Source organism: Bos javanicus, chromosome 27, assembly GCF_032452875.1.
Source record: "Bos javanicus breed banteng chromosome 27, ARS-OSU_banteng_1.0, whole genome shotgun sequence".
Classification (NCBI taxonomy): domain Eukaryota; kingdom Metazoa; phylum Chordata; class Mammalia; order Artiodactyla; family Bovidae; genus Bos; species Bos javanicus.
The window spans coordinates 37,035,433-37,048,109 of record NC_083894.1 but is presented as its reverse complement, the minus strand read 5'-3'; the positions used below and the strand labels follow the sequence as shown (position 1 = coordinate 37,048,109).

The 12,677-nt window shown below is 50.5% G+C and overlaps 1 protein-coding gene across 3 annotated transcripts in view; it reads right to left on the bottom strand.

Annotated features, from left to right (window-relative positions):
* The window catches only part of IKBKB (inhibitor of nuclear factor kappa B kinase subunit beta), a 52,958-nt gene that overhangs the window by 38,874 nt on the left and 1,407 nt on the right, over positions 1 to 12,677 (bottom strand). Inside the window, exon 1 of one of the 3 annotated variants that reach the window (XM_061404591.1) lies at positions 297 to 1,562. The exons of the other annotated variants lie outside the window; for them this stretch is intronic. The gene's annotated coding sequence lies outside the window, so the exon portion shown is untranslated. Of the gene's footprint in view, positions 1 to 296; positions 1,563 to 12,677 lie in introns of those variants that run through there. 3 annotated transcript variants of the gene reach the window in all.

The following is a 12,677-nucleotide window of genomic DNA, read 5'->3' as shown; positions in this document are numbered from 1 at the left end:
TGGGTGTCCTAGAGGCCCCACTGGACCATTTTTTCTGTTTATGAAAATGTGTGTTACGAGAAATCCTAAGTCTTATAAGTGCAGAAATTCATTCGGTCCAAACTGGGACTCAACGGATGCATGTCGAGGTTGTGGCAAGGCCCCCAGGGACACATGCTTCCTCAGGGCAGCAGACACGCATCGAGTCACAGGTCCACCAATCCAGCCACGATCCCTGCAGATCAAGGGCCCACCCGGGAGGAAAAGGACAATGGGAATCAGGGCTCCCCAGGTGGCGCTAGTGATAAAGAACCCACCTACCAATGCAGGAGATGGAAGAGACTTGGGTTCGATTCCTGGGTGGGGAAGATCCCCTGGAGGAGGAGATGGCAACCCACTCCGGCGTTCTCGCCTGGGAAATAACTCGGACAGAGGAGGCTGGCGGGCTGCTGCGCACAGGGTCGCAGAGAGTTGGACACAACTGAAGCGACTTAGCACACACGCACGCAGACAAGAAACAGACAGTGTCCCCTGGGACGCATTACTCGCTGGTCAGCAGACCCGTCCCTAAAATCGACATTCATGAATGAAAGCTTCAGGAATGAGGTGGAAGCATCCTTTGACTGTGACAGCTCCAAGGCCAGAAGCAGATACTTCCAGCAGCCCCACCCAGGGCACTCTCCCAAGTGGCTTCTATCAAGTCCCCACACGGCTGTCATTAAGCCTCGGTCACACAGTCACCTTATATGCTTTTTTTTTTCTTTCAATAGCTCTGAGATATCATTCACACGCCATTCAACTCAGCCATGGAAGGCACACACACTGATGGTCCGGGGTACATTCAGAGTAACGTGGCCAAAGCCACAGTCCGTTTTAGGGCGCGCTCACCAGGGCCTCCCTGGTGCTCCAGGGGCAGGGACTCGGTGCTCGTGGTGTGGGGGTGCCAAGGTTCGAACCCCGGTCGGGGGGTCTAGACCCCACATGCCGCAACTAACAGCTTTACATGCTGCAATTAAAGGTCCCGCACACCACACCAAGACTGAAGATCTCAGTCCCGCAGCTAAGACCCAGAGCATCTTCATTTCAGTTCAGTCACTCAGTCGTGTCTGACTCTGTGACCCCAAGGACTGCAGCACGCCAGGCCTCCCTGTCCATCACCAACTCCTGGAATTTACTCAAACTCATGTCCATTGAGTTGGTGATGCCATCCAACCATCTCATCTTCTGTCGTCCCCTTCTCCTCCAGCCTTCAATCTTTCCCAGCATCAGGGTCTTTTCCAATGAGTCAGTTCTTCGCATCAGGTGGCCAAAGTATTGGAGCTTCAGCTTTAGCATCAGTCCTTTCAGTGAACATTCAGGACTGATTTACTTTAGGATGGACTGGTTGGATCTCCTCGCAGTCCAAGGGACTAATTAGTTAATTATTTTAAAAGAGAACATACTCATCACCTCCCAAAGAAATCTCCACCCCCAGGCCTAGACAAGCACTCATCTACACGCTGCCTCTACAGATTTAGCCGTCTGGATACTTCACATAAAGAGGATCGTACAAGATGTGCCGTTTTGTGATGGCCCCCGCCCAGCAGTATTTCGAAGGCTCACCTCTGGCAGCCCAGGCTGCTCCGAGCCACGCTGCCCGGCACCGCCCACGGCAGCAGCTGCTGACGGCCAGGCTCCGCCACTCTGTCCACTTGCTGCGCGGTTAGAACCCCGACCTCTGGCCAGGATTCGGAGGTGCCCTTGAAGAAGAGCTGACCTCTTTCAAAAACTGGCAGTTCTGCTGCTCTTGAACCCACCAGGACAGCTGGACGAGCGACCTTGGATGGACGTCCAGCTAGCACTGCTCAAGAGTTAGGGTGTGTGTCCAGAAGCCACGATTTGTTTCATTGATGAACAACCAGACTGCGTTACATTGCACGAGACTTTCCACCCTCTGCGTGGTGAACTTCCCAAATCCCCTGCTCTCAAAGTGATTCGAATCTGCTTTCAAGTTTCACTTCCCGTTAGGGTTCAGACTCGTTTTTTTGCTCAGTTCTCTGGTAACTCCACCAACAGCCATTCCAATACGTGTCTAGAAGCTTGTTTGCAGGTGGGCGGGATCGCGCAGAAACCCAAGCTCCAGCAATGAGATGGATGGCCACACTGCAGAGGGAGGTCAGGCCGCTGGGAGTGTCCGCTGAGCACGTGATGTTGAGACGGACGGTTGTTTTAAGCAACCATTCAGTAGAAGATACTGCAACTCGTGGTTTGTTACTGCAGAACGTCTCCTCGAGTTTAAAAATCTGCACCTAATTTAATATACACGACAGTGCATTCGTTTTCTATCACTGCTACAAGAAACTGCCACCAGCTCGCTGGCTTAAAACAACACCAATTTACTTCCCGATGGTTCTGGCAGTTCAGAAGTCTGGCGAGGGTCTCACGGGACTGAAATCAAGCTGTTGGCAGGCCATGTCCTCTTCAGAGGCCCTAGAGAAGAATGCCCTTCATGTCCACCCTAGAAACTAGGGTCTGCCTGCAACCTGTGGCCCACGGCCCCTTCCTCCAGCTCCAGGCCAGCAGTGACCAGCGCAGCCTCTGCGGGTGCACTGCTGACACCGACTCTCCAGTCTCCCTCGTCACTTTCCGTGACCCCTGTGGTTACACTGGGCCCACCCAGGTGGTCCAGGATGAGCTTCCCAACTAAGGTCAGCTGATGAGCAACGTTGATTCCCTCTGCAGCGCAACCTAACCTTCACAGGCTCAGGGGGTTAGGACGCAGACATTTGGGGAGGGGGTCACTATTCTCCTGAGCATAAACAGTACGCTTCCTTCATGAAGATGACGGACAGGGCTTCTCTGGTGGACCAGTGGTTAAGGATCTGCCTTGCAATGTAGGGGACACCAGGTTTGATCCCTGGTCCCACAAGATCCCACATGCTGTGGAGCAACTAAGCCAGTGCACCGCAACTACTGAGCCCGTGCTCTAGAGCCCACGAGGCGCAATTACTGAAGCCCACGTGCCCAGAGCCTGTGCTCTGCAACAAGAAAAGCTACTGCAACGAGAAGCCCAGGCACCGCAATGAAGAGCAGCCCGTACTTGCTGCAACGAGAAAAGGCCGAGCAGCACCAAAGACACAGCACAGCCAAAATAAGTAAGAAAATAAATGAATCTTAAAAAAAAAAAAATGACAGATAAGTCAAACCCAAAGGGTAGATGTTACGTGCCTTAGGAAATGTTTTATAGAATCCATCTGCATATACACTGGGTGATTGCAGATAGCTGTAATGTCCTGCCCAACACAAACACCAGAACTCACACACAGCCGTCACCTGGCGCATCCCAGAATCCACTAATAGACCCTGATACTGAAGACTGATGTTAAAGACTGATGAACAGTCAAACTCAACCTATAGAGTGAATTTTGTGATGCGAACACAGAACACACCATGGGGTTAAGTGGACACAGGCCCCAACACTGAGTGGGCAGCTCAGCCTGGTCCTGCGGTGCCAGGGGAAACCCTGCCTTCCCAAGCCTGAGGGTCCCACACAGACACCTCTTACCCTGCGACCCTCTAGGAAGCACTCTAAAACATTCCCGTCTTTCCACGATTAATCTTTCACTTGAAACAGAAACCCAGGTAGAAGGACTTTCTGTAGCTAAACACATACTTTCTCTGGAAAGCAAAATTCAATTAATCATGAACAGACTGTGAAGATGGTTTTTAAACTCTGGGGGTGTCTGTCCCCAAGCTGCAATGACACACCAGGGCATGGATGACTGACTCTATTTGGCCTGGAACCTCCCAGTCTCGGCTCAGTTCTCTGGAATCCCAGACTTGGCCCAAACCATCTCAGTACCCAACTCCTAGGAAGTTGGGACAAAATTTAAAAGCGGTGTATCTGGAGAAAATGGAGAAAGGGGCCTAGGATGGTGTCTCCATTGAAGGCAGCTGATTACGAAGGTCCTTCAGGTCTCTGCGATCTTTTTGCCTTTTGCGAACAAAGGTGAGTGTACTCCAAAGTGGGGGCAGCTTGCGGGGACAGGCTCCCCCAGACTCCTGGGACCCCTGGATGGCACTACAGCAGAAGCGAGCTGAAGGCCAGCCTCTGAAGGAGCCGCTGGCCTCCCTGGTAGCCTTTTTCTAATGGCTGGAGGGCCACGAACAGGAAGCCAAGGGGTCTGTCCACACCCTCTGGTCATGAAGTCACCTCCTGTTACCAAAGCAACCACTCAACAGGCCTCTGTGGTCTAAGAGGGGGGCTGGAAACACCTTCCGTGTTCCTTCTCGGATCCTCCCTCCCAGATGAGTGTTTCTGGAAGGAGGGCCCAGAGTCAGAAGGCTGAGGTCAGCTGGCTGACCCCGCCCACTCCCTTCGCCTCCAGACCCACCCACAGGAGCTCGGGAGGAAGCAGGTCAGATCACCGGTGATCCCTCACGCCTCACCTGGTGAATGTGTGACCTCGAGCTCATCACCTAAGCCTCTGGGTCTTTATCCACAAGGTGGGGGTGACCATACCCTTTCTGGTGCTGTCGGTCAAATGAGACGGAGTGTGGGGCCCTCGGGGGCTTGGAGCATGTTCCTACTTCCTCTCCCCAAGCCACCTGCCACCCCTGCCCCCTAATACTCCGTGCAACCCGCGCTCTGTGCCAAGGACCTTCAGGTACGTCCAGCTCTGCGTGACCCCATGAACTGTGGCCTGCCAGGCTCCTCTGCCCACGGGATTCTCCAGGCAGGAATACCCCACCTCCCATCAAATCCTGCCTGATGATCCTCCTATCATGCCTGAGCATGCAGGAAGCGGTATGGATAAGGCACCCATCACACCTGGCGATGACACCCTCGCTGAACAGGAGCCATGATGATTTCTGCACGATCTGGTGCTCGTATTTACACCTATTTGATATATTCCTGAGTAGTCATTTCACTTCCTTGACTAGAGCGTGAGTATAGTAAGTCAGGATCATCAAAAAGATGGTCCCCTGATGGCTCATTCCAGGGCTCAAAGCCTGTAAGATTTGAAGACACACAGACAGGTTACAGCGAGTGTAGTGTCGTCCAGTGAGGGGACAGGGAGAGCTGGCCCTACTTCTCGAGCGGTGACCAGTGTGTCCACAGGGATCAGGCAGCACTTTCCAGCCTTCTCCATCACAGCACGGAGGATGTGACATTAGCAAGGCGCCCTGGGGCGTCTCACTCGTCCAAGATCCAGGATGCCAGTGCTTATATCTGCAAGGCGCTCTGGAGGCTTTCAGCCCAGACAGACTGACAGCAGAAGGGATCAGTATCTTCAGTTCAGTTCAGTCGCTCGGTCGGGTCCGACTCTTTGCAACCCCATGAATCGCAGCATGCCAGGCCTCCCTGTCCATCACCAATTCCTGGAGTTCACTCAGACTCATGTCCATCGAGTCAGTGACGCCATCCAGCCATCTCATCCTCTGTCGTCCCCTTCTCCTCCTGCCCCCAATCCCTCCCAGCATCAGAGTCTTTTCCAGTGAGTCAACTCTTCGAATGAGATGGCCAAAGTACTGGAGTTTCAGCTTCAGCATCGTTCCTTCCAAAGAAATCCCAGGGCTGATCTCCTTCAGAATGGACTGGTTGGATCTCCTTGCAGTCCAAGGGACTCTCAAGAGTCTTCTTCAACACCACAGTTCAAAAGCATCAATTCTTCGGCACACAGCCTTCTTCACAGTCCAACTCTCACATCCATACATGACCACAGGAAAAACCATAGCCTTGACTAGATGGACCTTTGTTGGCAAAGTAATGTCTCTGCTTCTGAATATGCTATCTAGGTTGGACATAACTTTCCTTCCAAGGAGTAAGCATCTTTTAATTTCATGGCTGCAGGCACCATCTGCAGTGATTTTGGAGCCCAAAAAAATAAAGTCTGACACTGTTTCCACTGTTTCCCCATCTATTTCCCATGAAGTGATCGGACCGGAGCTATGATCTTCATTTTCTGAATGTTGAGCTTTAAGCCAACGTTTTCACTCTCCACTTTCACTTTCATCAAGAGGCTTTTTAGTTCTTCTTCACTTTCTGCCATAAGGGTGTGTCATCTGCATATCTGAGGTTATTGATATTTCTCCCAGTAATCTTGATTCCAGCTTGTGTTTCTTCCAGTCCAGCATTTCTCAGGATGTACTCTGCATATAAGTTAAATAAACAGGGTGACAATATACAGCCTTGACGTACTCCTTTTCCTATTTGGAACCAGTCTGTTGTTCCATGTCCAGTTCTAACTGTTGCTTCCTGACCTGCATACAGTTTTCTTAAGAGGCAGGTCAGGTGGTCTGGTATTCCCATCTCTTTCAGAATTTTCCACAGTTTATTGTGATCCACACAGCCAAAGGCTTTGGCATAGTCAATAAAGCAGAAATAGATGTTTTTCTGGAACTCTCTTGCTTTTTCCATGATCCAGCGGATGTTGGCAATTTGATCTCAGGTTCCTCTGCCTTTTCTAAAACCAGCTTGAACATCAGGAAGTTCACGGTTCACATATTGCTGAAGCCTGGCTTGGAGAATTTTGAGCATTACTTTACTAGCATGTGAGATGAGTACAATTGTGCAGTAGTTTGAGCATTCTTTGGCATTGCCTTTCTTTGGGATCGGAATGAAAACTGACCTTTTCCAGTCCTGTGGCCACTGCTGAGTTTTCCAAATTTGCTGGCATATTGAGTGCAGCACTTTCACAGCATCATCTTTCAGTATTTGAAAGAGCTCAACTGGAATTCCATCACCTCCACTAGCTTTGTTTGTAGTGATGCTTTCTAAGGCCCACTTGAGTTCACATTCCAGGATGTCTGGCTCTAGGTCAGTGATCACACCATCGTGATTATCTAGGACGTGAAGATCTTTTTTGTACAGTTCTTCTGTGTATTCTTGCCACCTCTTCTTGGTATCTTCTGCTTCTGTTAGGTCCATACCATTTCTGTCCTTTATCGAGCCCATCTTTGCATGAAATGTTCCTTTGGTATCTCTAATTTTCTTGAAGAGATCTCTAGTCTTTCCCATTCTGTTGTTTTCCTCTATTTCTTTGCATTGATCACCGAGGAAGGCTTTCTTATCTCTCCTTGCTATTCTTTGGAACTCTGCATTCAGATGCTTATATCTTTCCTTTTCTCCTTTGCTTTTCCCTTCTCTTCTTTTCACAGCTATATGTAAGGCCTCCCCAGACAGCCATTTTGCTTTTTTGCATTTCTTTTCCATGGGGATGGTCTTGATCCCTGTCTCCTGTACAATGTCACGAACCTCATTCCATAGTTCATCAGGCACTCTACCTATCAGATCTAGGCCCTTAAATCTATTCCTCACTTCCACTGTATAATCATAAGGGATTTGATTTAGGTCATACCCGAATGGTCTAGTGGTTTTCCCTACTTTCTTCAATTTAAGTCTGAATTTGGTAATAAGGAGTTCATGATCTGAGCCACAGTCAGCTCCTGGTCTTGTTTTTGTTGACTGTATAGAGCTTCTCCATCTTTGGCTGCAAAGAATATAATCAATCTGATTTCGGTGTTGACCATCTGGTGAGGTTAGCTTCTTCCAAATCCACGTGGGAGGCTGTGGCGCAAAGCCCCAAAGCTGCCCACACCATAGCTGGGACCCAAGCCCGGGTCTGTGTGATGCAAGCTTTCAATCCTGGAAGGGGTTGCAGCTGAGGTCACTGAGGTCACCTCATCTTCTCCTTCTCCCTTTGTGTCTAACAAAACATCCTATTGAAAATGCCAGCCCTTCTAGACAGTACTTGAGCTGAAGATTTAAGAGAGTATCCACACAGCAGGGACTGTCGAAGCCCACGCTTGGTAAGAAAAGCAAAAAACACTCAGGGAGGCGGGTGGGGTCATTTGTTCCACTGCCCTTCCTCCCTCGGAGATACTCATTTTTGGTGTCTCTGCTTAGCAAGGAAGACCTACATATTTTGTCTTCCAAAGTGGGGGTTTTCACTATAGTGCTTCAAAACAGTTTAGACTGATGGTGGACAAAACTGAGCTTTCCCGGGAGTGTCCCTGACCTTGGATCCCCACCTTGGAGAAGCCACAAGCCAGTGGACGAGGCGTGAGGCTGGGATTCAAAGAGGAACAGGTCCAGAAGATTCCGGCTCCTTTACCTACTAGCTCAGCCTCTCTGGGAAGGGGTTAACCTCCCTACAATTCAGTTTCCTTGGATACGTACGAAATGGGAGTAAGAACAACAGTACTCCTGCTGGGGGCTGCCGTGCAGACTGGAGACAAAGCAGGTGAAATGTCTCACCCATGCGGGCGTGCAGTGCTTTTTCCACAAACGTGGGTCTGATCATTAGGTGTCTTTCATCCGAATGAGGGTGCCGATGCTTGGGCTCTCTCATGTGACTCCTCCTCTGAGGAAGCAGAAGTATTCTCTCTTATGGACAAGGCACGTGGAGTGTTAGGAAAACATGCATGGCTGTCACGTCCAGTAGAATCCGTGACTCTGCCCGACTGGAGTTACATAGCCACCCCTCTCTCCTGGGTGCCTTCCTCCAGAGGCTCGGAACGCAAGGGGGTCTCCCAGAGAACACACCGCTCATGTTCTGATCGTGGACGCTGATGAAAGACCCTCCCCTGCGTACCCAGAGCAGCCCAGGGATTTCCCTGAAAGGGGGGAGTAGCCCGGGGGGACCTGGACCACTTCCTGGACTAAGCCAGGTCACGGCCAAGTGCTCACCACACACCAGCGAACACTGGATGCCTCCCCCCAGCCCCTCAGGTCCACCCCACCCCTACCTCCTGCCGCTTGTCACCGTGAAAACAGCTCTTAAATCTGCCCGCCTCCACAACCATCAGCCCCGTCCAGTCTCACGCCTGGAGTACTCCAGAAACCTCATAACTGGTCTCTCCAGTGGATGAGGCAGGGCCAGCGGGGTCCCAGTACCACACCCCAAGAGCTGATGGCTAATATCCAGGAATTTGGTGAGAAAGGTGGTCAAGCCGCCAGTGGTTTGAAATAAGCCAGGTGGGAGTTGTTACCCTGTAGACATCAGGACGTCTTTGGGGAGAGCTGACTGCCCCGCCCAGCACTGCCTGGGCCCCTTCCCATGGGTCCCCCCCACCCAAAGCAGGGCTCCCGGCAGCAGCGCCCACCTTCTGCACATTAGCTTCCCTTGCACCCAGCTTCCCTGTCAGCCCACTCGCTCACACCCGCTGGCCAAGGCCCACCCTTGGCAGGGGCTCTGAACAGGCTGCCCCTCAGCCTGGACCCTCTTCCCACCCTCCCCACCTGGCCAGCGCCCACCAACCCTCAGGTTCCTTGTTCCTCCTGCCTGGCGATGCCCCCCGGGGCAGCCTTCCAGACCCCCAGTGTAAGGTCTCAGCGCCCTGGGGTCCCTCTCCTAGGCTGTGATGACCATAGTTGGGAGCTTACGTTTATAATACTTGATTAGCGGTGCTTTCCTTTTTCCAAAAAGGCCTTCATCAAACAGTGGCTGACTCTTGGGCACCCAATACACACACAACATAGAGTTTCCGTGAGGGAACTGGAAGAGGCCCAAAGGCAGACAGGGTCCGGGCTGACGAGAGCCCTCCTCCGCAGACACACGGGCTGTGAGGGAGGCTGAGGAGCTCAGGGAGAACTGACCCCAGACTCCACCGGGTGGGCCTCGCTGACTGACCTGCTGGAGCCCAGAGGGCAGAGGCAGGGAGGGCAGGGGCCCCAGATGGCAGAAGGAGAGCTTGGCTTTCGGCTTTTTTGTTAAATAAGGTTTTTGAACAGGAGAAGAAACTTGAAATAGAAGACACAAACACACACATTCTCTCTCTCTCGGGCTCACAGCTAGAAAGCCAAAAACAGCCTCCATCTGACAACTGTATCCCAAGCCCAGAGAGCACATAGGGGCCCCCGGGGGTGGAGACAGCAGACAGTGGCCCATCCTGACAGAACTCTCTCTCAAGGAAGCTGAGATGTGGCTGCAGCGGGATGCGGGCTGGAGCCGAGACTGTGAAGGCCCCGGCCCAGGTCTGTGTGGGGCTGAGCAAGGAGCTGAGCTCCGGGAGTTGGTGATGGACAGGGAGGCCCGGTGTGCTGCAGTCCATGGGGTCACAAAGAGTCGGACACGACTGAGTGACTGAACTGAACTGGGGAAGGAGCTAGCTCTTCCGTCCTGATGCCAGGGCTCTGTTGCACCCCGCTTGCACCCTAGCCACGGGGTTTGCTGGAATCAAGAGTTTCCCGGGTGACTTTGAGTAACTACCACCTGCAGGACTGTCCTCTGGCCCCCACGCTCCTCCAGGGGTTGCTCCACTCACTGGGAGCTGCTCCACCCATTCAGAGCTCCACGTCTTCCAGCTGATAGGGGAGGCTGGGGGTCTGAGATGATCTCTGCTGTGACTGGCCGGAGGCCGGGATGACTCTCCCTGCTGGCTGCAGCCAGGCTCCTGGGAATCCACCATCTCTTCAAGTCCAGAAAGATGCTGGAGGCCCTTCATTAAAAAGTGGGTACCTTCCCTCAAGGGCTTCAGTGTGTCTGAATTTTGGGTCAAGAAGCTAGTATTAGCTATAGGGTAAGTGAGGGTTCCCCTGAGCAGAGATCTCCAAACTGGGTATAGGCAGGGGTTACTCAAAACAGGAATCCAAAAAAAACACACAGGAAATGAAGCTTTCCTGCTATTAACCGTGCAGCACCATGCTCAGAGGATCTGTCAGGTCGCGCGCCACTTCTAACACTCGGGGGATCCCGAGGACAATGGGGTTTCCACCATCAGGGGCGGACAGGAGCTGGTGGGGACAAGCCGGAGGCTCCGAGCGCCCCACTTACATAGAATTACGGACAGTATCATCCAATTTTAATACGTTCAGTTCAGCCACTCAGTCGTGCCCAACTCTTTGCAACCCCATGGACTGCAGCATGCCAGGGTTCCCTGTCCATCACCAACTCCCAGAGTTTACTCAAAGTCATGTCCATTGAGTCGGTGATGCCATCCAACCATCTCATCCTCTGGTATCCCCTTGTCCTCCTGCCTTCAATCTTTCCCAGCATAAGGGTCTTTTCCAATGAGTCAGTTCTTCGCATCAGGTGGCCAAAGTATTGGAATTTCAGCTTCAGGATCGGTCCTTCCAATGAACATTCAGGACTGATCTCCTTTAGGATGGACTGGTTGGATCTCCTTGAAGTCCAAGGGACTCTGAAGAGTCTTCTCCAACACCCAGTCCAAAAACATCAGTTCTTTGGCGCTCAGCTTTCTTTATGGTCCAACTCTCATATCCATACCTGGCTACTGGAAAAACCATAGCTTTGACTAGACGGACCTTTGTTGGCAAAGTAATGTCTCTGCTTTTGAATATGCTATCTAGGTTGGTCATAACTTTTCTTCCAAGGAGCAAGCATCTTTTAATATCATGGCTGCAGTTACCATCTGCAGTGATTTTGAAGCCCCCCAAAATAAAGTCTGACACTGTTTCTGCTGTTTCCTCATCTATTTGCCATGAAGTGATGGGACAGATGCCATGATCTTCATTTTCTGAATGCTGGGCTTTAGGGCAACTTTTTCACTCTCTTCTCTCACTTTCATCAACAGGCTTTTTAGTTCTTCTTTTTAGTTCTTCTGCCATAAAGGTGGTGTCATTTGCATATCTGAGGTTATTGCTATTTCTCCCAGCAATCTTGATTCCAGCTTGTGATTCATCCAGCCCAGCGTTTCTCATGATGTACTCTGCATATAAGTTAAATAAGCAGGGTGACAATATACAGCCTTGACGTACTCCCTTCCGAATTCGGAACTAGTCTGCTGTTCCATGTCCAGTTCTAACTGTTGCTTCCTGATCTGCACACAGATTTCTCAGGAGGCAGGTCAGGTGGTCTGGTATTCCCATCTCTTTCAGAATTTTCCACAGTTTATTGTGATCCACACAGTCAAAGGCTTTGGCATAGTCAATAAAGCAGAAGTAGATGTTTTTCTGGAATTCTCTTGCTTTTTCCATGATCCAATGGATGTTGGCAATTTGATCTCAGGTTCCTCTGCCTTTTCTAAATCCAGCTTGAACATCTGCAAGTTCATGGTTCACGTACTGTTGAAGCCTGACTTGGAGGATTTTGAGCATTATTTTGCTAGCGTGTGAGATGAGTGTAGTTCTGCAGTAGTTTGAATATTTTTTGGCATTGCCTTTCTTTGGGATTGGAATGAAAAGTGACTTTTCCCAGCCCTGTGGCCACTGCTGAGTTTTCCAAATTTGCTGGCATATTGAGTGCAGCACTTTCACAGCATCTTCTTTTAGCTCAACTGGAATTCCATCACCTCCACTAGCTTTGTTCGTAGTGATGCTTCCTAAGGCCCACTTGACTTTGCATTCCAGGATTTTAATAAAAGGACTCTCATAAAATGGATGAGTGGCTTAAAGAGATTCTTGTGGAGAATTTCAGTGCACGGACAAACAGGAATATGGAAGCCGTAATGCTTGTGGGGTGAAAAATTCATGTGTCAAAGACATTAAGAGAACAATGAGGATCTATGAGATGTAAAATCAGCCCAAAGAATTCAAAATTATAAAAATTACTTGAAACGCGCATGTTCACCCACCATCCTCAACGATAATTCTCATTTTCGTGTGCCTCTGTATAATTCTCGCTGTGAGATATTGCAAACAACACTGGGAAGACACCAGAACTGGTAAGTATTTAAAATGCTTTTTAAATTAACTTTTAAAACATTTAAAAATGTTTTATTATTTTCACACTTCAGATTTTTCTAAAGTGTGAAAA